At 44.8% G+C, this 8949-nt stretch overlaps 1 non-coding gene across 1 annotated transcript; it reads left to right on the forward strand.

The window, feature by feature from the left end:
• Window positions 1–310: 310 nt before the first annotated feature.
• LOC114808366 lies at window positions 311–448 on the forward strand. The gene has a single exon (XR_003756212.1). It is a non-coding gene; the product is annotated as a small nucleolar RNA SNORA7 (small nucleolar RNA).
• Window positions 449–8949: the final 8501 nt, after the last annotated feature.

Consider the following 8949-nt stretch of genomic DNA (forward strand, 5'->3'; position numbering starts at 1 on the left):
CCTTTCCTATCTGATCCCTTTATCCGCCATTCCCCAACCTGCTTCCTTTGTTCCACCAAAGCCAACCTTCCAGCTGAACCGCATTCTCAATCTCCCACCTCTTTCCTCTTGTTCACCCTGGTCCTCTGGCTTGGAACTGCCCCCTCCCAACATCCGACAGATGCTAGCTCTCCCCACATTCTCCCCATATTCTCTAGCAAGCTTTTCCCAATTATTTTCCAACACCCCAAGTTACATAAACCTTCCAGGCATCTCTAACCCTTATGGCCTATTTCTACCCCTACTCAGCATATTTGTGTGTTTTACAATTACCTTCTCAGGAGCGCACCTGGAGAGTTTCCAGTACCCTACCAGTCTCGACTATGGGAGGGAGAGTCATGCAGAGGCATACCCATTCCATTCCTAGCTTGGCCGGTGGCTAGCGAGTGGAGGGCAATCTGCTACAAGTCAAGACTCACCTGTGCTTGTTGCGCAAGTTGCGCATATGGAGGCAATGGCAAACCACTTCCGTATATTAACCTAGAAAACTCTCTGGATCCACCAACAGAACAATTGCAGATGGAGGTGGGGAGTCCTGGGAGAGATGTGTCTGTGGTGTCGCTATGGGTCAGAGATGACTCAGCACAAGACAAAACAATTTTACAGTTGCACATTCAAATATTTATTGTGGTGACTATTTGTCTATATTTTTATATCTGTCTCTGCCAATAGAGTGCAATCCCCTTGTGGGCAGGAAATATGTCACTTCTTTGTTTCGCTCTTCCCAAGTGCTTAGCACAGTGCATTGAATCCAGTAGGTACTCAATGATTACAATCACTGCAACCAATGTAAAATACTGCTATGTAAGAAAAGTATTAGATGGTCACAGCTGCTAGGGCGCGACAAGATTCTAAACTCACTGTGGGCAGGGAATGCATCTACCAACTCTGTTGCTGTACTCTCCCAAGTGTTTAGTGCAGTGCTCTGCACACTTTAAGAATCTGATTGATTGATTGATCAATAATATAAATTATTTACACCTACACAGCCACACACACATTTACACTGAAAGCTTCCTGTGGTCAAGAGAACATGTCTTCCAACTCTGTTATATTGTACTCTTCCAAGCAATTATTAGTACATTGCTCCGCAAACAGTAAACAATGAATACGATTGATTGATTGATTGATTGATTGATTGAACTTTTGTCATCCTTTCTCCTGAAAGATCCTGCTGCTAAGATAGAGGTGTTATCAAATCAAATTATGAGGCTGTTGCTAAAAAGACTAAGGTAAGACCGCACGCACAAGAAAACTGCCCTTTGGTTTTGCGGTTGGAGCTACTATTTGAGAACTTTGTGATTACCTGATATTCAGTCCACTTGCTTCTGAGACTTCTCAAGGTCTTTGATGAAATGAGTCGAGTCTACCCCTCTCTGACAGTTGTTTGCCAGGTTGTCTGTGTGTTGCAGTTTTTTTTTTCCATTAACTATCTTTCCTTGAAAGTGTGCTTCAGTTTGGTCTTGCATCTAAGGTCTTCATTGGCAACACAGAGCTGAATGCCGTCACCTAATGCTGCTACCTAGGTGGCATATTCAATAGTATTTATTGAGCGCTTACTATGTGCAGAGCACTGTACTAAGCACTTGGAATGTACAATTCGACAACAGATAGAGACAATCCCTGTCCAGTAACGGGCTTACAGTCTAATTGGGGGAGATAGACAGACAAAAACAATAGCAATAAATAGAATCAAGGGAATGTACATCTCATTACCAAAATAAATAGGGTAAAAAAAATATATACAAATGAGCAGATGAGCACAGTGCTGAGGGGAGGGGAAAGGAGAGGGCGAGGAGCAGAGGGAAAGGGGGAGAAAGGGGGCTTAGCTGAGGGGAGGTGAAGGGGGAGGCAGAGAGGCAGCAGAGGGAAAGGGGAAGCTCAGTCTGGGAAGGCGTCTTGGAGGAGGTGAGCTCTCAGTAGGGCTTTGAAGAGGGGAAGAGAGTTAGTTTGGCAGAGGTGAGGAGGGAGGGCATTCCAGGACAGCGGGAGGACGTGGCCCAGGGGTTGACAGTGGGATAGGCAAGAATGGGGGAGATGGTGAGGAGGTGGGCAGCAGAGGAGCAGAGCCTATGGGGTGGGCAGTAGAAAGAGAGAAGGGAAGAGAGGTAGGAGGGGGCAAGGGGATGGAGAGCCTCGAAGCCTAGAGTGAGAAGTTTTTGTTTCGTATGGAGGTTGATAAGCAACCACTGGAGGTTTTTAAGAAGGGGAGTGACTGAGAAGTTTTTGTTTCGTGTGGAGGTTGATAAGCAACCACTGGAGGTTTTTAAGAAGGGGAGTGACATGCCCAGAGCGTTTCTGCAGGAAGATGAGCCGGGCAGCGGAATGAAGAATAGACTGGAGCGGGGAGAGACAGGAGGAAGGGAGATCAGAGAGAAGGCTGACACAATAATCCAGCCGGGATATTATGAGAGCCTGTACCAGTAAGATAGCCATTTGAGTGGAGAGGAAAGGGCAGATCTTGGCAATATTATAAAGGTGAGACCAGCAGGTCTTGGTGACGGATTGGATGTGTGAGGTGAATGAGAGAGCTGAGTCAAGGGTGACACCAAGGTTACGCGCTTGAGAGACAGGAAGGATGGTCATACCATCCACAGTGATAGGAAAGCCAGGAAGAGGACAGGGTTTGGGAGGGAAGATAAGGAGCTCAGTTGGCATACTCTCCAACGATGTAGAGAGACACAGAAATTGAAAATCTAATCAAGATTGACCAGCATGTCCTTTAGGAGATTGCCAGACAGAGCAGGGGAGGCACTCAACGTCTTCCAAACTGTTTCAGTTTCCCACTTTCTATATGGCTGGGAGGTCCAGACTTGCCACAGAAACCACATCCTGCTTCCAAACCATTTTCACTGGGGTCTCCTGAGTAGCACACCAAGCACTATTACCAAATGATTCACTTTGAGTTCCTGGAGCTTGTTTGGTTCAACAGGCTTGAGGAAAACTGATAATAATAACAATAATAATGATAATAATAACAGTAATAACATTAATTGAGAGTATTTGCTTAGTACTTACTATGTGCCATAATACTGTATTAAGTGCTGGGTTAGATACTAGATAATCAGGTCCCATATGGGGCTCACAGTCTAAGTTGGAGGGAGAACAGCTATTGAGTCCCCGTTTTGCAGATGAGGGAACTGAGGCACAGAGAAGTTAAGTGACTTGCCTAAGGTCACACAGCAGGCAAGTGGCAGAACTGGGATTAGAACCCAGGTCCTCTCCCAGGCCCACACTTTTTTCCACTAGTCCACAACGGCTTTTGCCATACGACTCACTGCCATACAGCTCACTGGACCATCGGGAACAGGGAGGGCAAAACAAAAATATTTTTAAGACAGAGAGAAGCCCAGTCTTAATCGGTGAACAGACCTCTGGCCATTGGGAGAAAACAACAGCAGAAAGACAGACAGATAGACGTACCATATACACCCACACACCCGCATGCACTGAGACTAGACTAGCATGGAGGTGGCAATCAGGAGCAGGGGCTTTGGGAACACTGGGGGAGCATGAGATTTGAAAACAGTGGCAGAAGTTGGCATGTAATACCCAATTAGCATGGCAAAGACCAATTATGCTCTCACCTCCAGTGCCACCATCTTCAAATATGCGCTGGCCTTAAGTGATAAATCTAGCCTTCGGGACTCTTGGAGAAAAATTAGGAGGAATATGTTTTCTTTCAGGGTAACTGGAAGCATGACTTGGGGCATGTTTTGGAAATTGGATTGCTCAGTGAAAATGAAGGAAACGTCACCAATTTTGTTTGATGAATCACTTGACAGTAGCAACACTAACGATGATGATAATAATAATAATAACAACAATAATGGTGTTCGTTAAGTGCCTACTATGTGGTAAACACTATTCTAACCACTGGGGTAGATGCAAGTTAATGGGGTCAGGCACAGTCCCTTGTCCCAGTCTGATGAGGAAGGAAAACAGGTATTGAATCTCCATTTTTCAGATGAGGAGATTGAGGCCCAGGGAAATTAAGGGATTTGCCCAAGGTCACACAGCAGGCAATTGGCAGAGCCGGGATTAGAACCCAGGTCTTCCAACTCCCAGGCCCGAGGTCTAGCCCCTAGGCCACAATGCTTCTACAGTAAATGGAATAAGAGGTGTGGCTCCTGGTGTGACCCAAACACACCTACGCAAAATCACATGGACGTTCCCAGAGACACACGCTCCCTTATGTGCTTTTTCATTACCAAATACCAGATCCCCCATTAAATTATTAAAGACCATCTGATTATATTTTGTTATCGAGGTGGCTGGTATTGCTACCAATTGTCAAATTTCAGTTTCCTGTTGTTGATTTTCATGCATGAGAAGCACACAGCTCTTGGATCCGTGCCAGAGCCTCATCAATCTCTCTGAGCTGCTCCGACCTCAGGATATGGAAGAGTAGAGGATAAATTGGAAGATCAATGACTTGTCCCTCCTGCCGCGCCAGCTGCTATTGAGAAATTAATATGAGGATCACTATAAATAAAAGATAAAAGACGATAAGGTTCATGGTGTAAAATATTAAGGTTGGACACAATGTGCAGGAGGAATCTAAACCAAAATGTAAGCAAATTAACCCCTGAAAAAACACTCTGTACCTTTTGGCACTGCAGCTCAATAATGATACTAAGCCACCCCCAATAGATTGTAAGCTCCTGGAGGGCAGGGATCGTGTCAACCGACTCCACTTTCCTCTCCCGAGGGCTCAGTTCCATTCTCTGCCAACATTAGACCAAAGGCTCCTCAAAGGCTCCACAACTAGCTTAGGGGGAGGCATATACTAATATAAAATAAGTTACGGATATAATAATAATAATTAATAATTATGGTATTTGTTAAGTGCTTTCTATGTGTCAAGCACTGTTCTAAGTGCTGGGAGCATGGGCTCGGGAGTCAGAAGTTGTGGGTTGTAATCCTGGCTCCACCATTTGTCAGCTGTGTGACTTTGGGCAAGTCACTTCACTTCTCTGTGCCTCAGTTACCTCATCTGTAAAATGGGGATGAAGACTGGGAGCCCAACATGGGACAAACTGATTACCCTGTATCTCCCCAGTGCTTGGCACATAGCGATTAACAAATGCCATCATTATTATTACAAGGTAATCAGGTTGTCCACATGGATGGGCAGGGATTGTCTCTATCTGTTGCCCAATTGTACATTTCAAGTGCTTAGTACAGTGCTCTGCACATAGTAAGAGCTCAATAAATACTATTGAATGAATGAATGGGGCTCCCAGTTTTAATCCCCATTTTACCGATGAGCTACAGATGAGCCAACTGAGGCCCAGAGAAGTGTAGTGACTTGCCCAAAGTCACACAGCTGATGAGTGGCAGAGCCAAGATGAGAACCCATGACCTCTGACTTCTAAGCCTGGGCTCTTTCCACTAAACCATGTTGCTTCTCACTTATATATACATAAGTGCTGTGGGGCTAGGGGAGATGGTGAATAAAGGGAGCAGATCTTCCTTTGGGAAAAGAGGAAATGAGGGGCTTAGTCAGGGAAGGCCTTTTGCAGGAGTTGGCCCTTCACTAAGGCTTTCAAGGTGGGGAGAGTCATTGTCTGTCAGATATGGGAAGGACCGGCATTCCAGGCCAGAGGCAGGATGTCGGCAAGAGGTCAGCGGCGAGATAGATGAGCTCGAGGTACAGTGAGTAGGTCGGTATTACATTCATTCATTCGTTCATTCAATGGTATTTGTTGAGCACTTACAGTGTGCAGAGCACTTCACTAAGCACTTGGGAGAATACAATAGAACAATTAACAGACACATTCCCTGCCCACAACGAGCTTACAGTCTAGAAAGGGGGATCGACATTAATATAAATAAATGAATTACAGGTATGTACATAGGTGCTGTGGGGCTGGGAGGGGAGAATGAATGAGGAGCAAAGTATGCGAGCTGGGTTGTAGTAAGAGAGCATAAGGTGAGGTGGGTGGGGGCAAGGGGATAGAGAGTTTTAAAAATAATGGTAAGGAGTTTTCCTCTGATGCAGAGTTGGATGAACACCCAGTGGAGGTTCTTGACGAATGGGGAAAAATGGACTGGACATTTATGTAAGCGGCAACAGAGTGAAGCAGAGCCAAGTGGCCAAGCAAAGTAGAGACTGGACTGGGGAGAGACAGGAGGCAAGGAGTTATGTGTCAAACACTGTACTAAGTGCTAGGGTAGAAACAAGTTGATCAGGTGGGATATAGTCGCTGTCCCACCTGGGGCTCACAGTCTAAACTTCTTGTACTGTTAGGCATTCTTAATGAGTACCAGATAATTTGCAACTTGTAATCAGGCCAAAGACAGTAACCTCTGATGGGTTACCTTAATTTGCCCTCATATCTTAAGGGTCATATCAATACATTATAATAATAGAGTGATATCCTTACAGAGCCCCTCTTGTTCTGAAGAATCTGCAAGTGCACTCCTTCTAAGCCTCTTGGGAATTAGAGTCGGGAGAATGAGTTCAGGGAACTAAGGGGAGTCTGGGAGGTGTGATTCAAGTTCAGAAGGGGAAGCAGAAGAGGTAGGGGTACAAAGGGAAAAGAGGCCCTTCGGGTTGCCAGTAAGCACCCAGGTCTTTGGGGGCTGTCTGAAAGCTTTAAGGTCATCCCGGCTTTAATTGGCATGGCATCCCTCCTCCCCGCCCCATGTCTAATGCCCCTCAGTTCTTGTCCCCGACCTCTGACCTCTCCCCTTGCTCCACACACCCCTACTGGCCATCGCTTGAGGTTGTCGGCGGAAGATTTAAGTTCCTTAAATGGCAGCTACCAACCCAGAAGCAGCGTGGCTCAGTGGAAAGAGCACGGGCTTTGGAGTCAGGGCTCATGAGTTCGAATCCCAGCTCTGCCACTTGTCGGCTGTGTGACTGTGGGCAAGTCACTTAACTTCTCTGTGCCTCAGTTCCCTCATCTGTAAAATGGGGATTAAGACTGTGAGCCCCACGTGGGACAACCTGATTCCCCTATGTCTACCCCAGCGCTTAGAACAGTGCTCGGCACATAGTAAGCGCTTAACAAATACCAACATTATTATTATTATTATGCACTTGCTTCCTCCGGCCCATAGGCTCTCTAAGCCTGCGTTCATTCAGCCCCCCACCTCTTCTTTTTCGGTTTCTCTGATATTCAGAATTCAATTCATGTGAAACACACAGTCTCCTTTACCTCTCAAAGATAAATAGACAAATATACCTTTTTAAAAAGATTATTTTCTCATTTGCAGCCAAATCACCTGCTGGGGGACAGAGGCTGATTTCTTCTCCAGCATCTTATAAAGGATTCCCTAAACTGTGTTTTTTGTTTAGTTTTGTTTTTCTTTTTTTCTTCCCTCCATCTGTGCTACTTCTGAAGGACAAGGAAGAAAAAAAAATGGAGATCAATGGCCCTTCTCCCTGCCGTGCCTGCCTTGGCTGAGAAATGAATATGAAGATCACTATAAATAAAAGATAAAAGATGATATGGCTTTTGGAGTAAAATATTAACGCCCATCACAATGTGATGTATCAAAGTCTAACCAAATTAACCCCCTGGGATAAACACAGGCCATGTTTATGGGCCATTTGAAAAATAGACCAGGGGGAAAAAAAATTGAACTTACATATAGAGAGAGAGCTGTCCAGGGGATCAGAAAAAAATCAGCTTTTCCTGCCTTACAGGACTTCTCCGGTTAGCTCTATCCAGAGGTTTGGTGATTGCTCCCCTTTTGGTATATTCAGGCAGCATGATCACTCACCCTTCTGTGCAGCATGCTAACTTGTTTTCTTATAGGCTGGCCCTGTGGCCAAAAGCTAGTCTTTTTTTTTTTTTTCAATCAAAGCTACCTAGAAAAATATGTTTTCCATTAGGATTTACACCGATCATTTTTCTCACTTATCCTTCATTAGATTAATGTTGGTGTAAGGCTTTGGTGGAAACCATATGTATGTTGGGCACAGGTCCAGGAATGCATTATATAACTCGAGGGGTTTCCATTCATAATAGCAGACGTTTCCAAATTGGGGCTTTAAAGCAGGTTAAGCAAACAGACTGAGCTGCTGAAGATCTCTTTCCTGACTCATCTCGTCCCCTCTCCCCAGCCTTATCTTTTTTAGTGCATGGGGAGAAAAATGTAAACTCTATCATTGGTCTTGACAATGCCATTTTTTTCTGATCTTATGAGACCTGACCATTCTGTGGAGGGGAAGCTGGTTTCTCTCTCTATTTTGTTTCCAGTCCTCCTCCTCAATCAGGAAAGAAAATCCAGAGATCAATCAATCGATCAGTCAGTGGTGTTAATTGAGCACTTTCCATATGCTAGGACTGTACCACATGCTTGGGAGAGTACAATACAATGGGGTTCATAGGCACGTTCTCCACCCACAAGGAGCTTACAGTCTAGAGTGGGGAGACAGACATTAATATAAACAAATAATTTATAATATGTAATTTATAGATCTATACATGCACATCAAGAGATGTGCTACTCTTCATAGCAGGCAGTCTTGGTTATGTTGTGGGAGACACCTTCGGCTCTCTTTACTTGTTTTGTTGGGGTTTTTTAATGATGTTATTCGTGGTGCTGGACTATGGCTGGCCTTTGGAGCGATCTATTTATAACATTCCAACTGTTCTACTGAAGGTTGTCAGCAGGGGAAGTGCAGGTAAGGAAAGAAAAAACTTCATTTCTCAGGAGTCAGAGGAAGCAACTCATGACCTCTTTGCACCCTAATCTTAATCACAATCATGGTATTTTGTTAAGTGCTTACTCTGTGCCATGCACTGTACAAAACACTGGAGTAGATCCATGATCATCAGGTTGCACACAGTACCTGTCGCTCTGGAATTTCTCAGTGCTCCTAAGATATTCACCGAAACAAAATCCATTTCTTGCCTTGATCAACTCTGATGGACTATCTATACAATACCAGTC

Source organism: Ornithorhynchus anatinus, chromosome X5, assembly GCF_004115215.2.
Source record: "Ornithorhynchus anatinus isolate Pmale09 chromosome X5, mOrnAna1.pri.v4, whole genome shotgun sequence".
Classification (NCBI taxonomy): Eukaryota; Metazoa; Chordata; class Mammalia; order Monotremata; family Ornithorhynchidae; genus Ornithorhynchus; species Ornithorhynchus anatinus.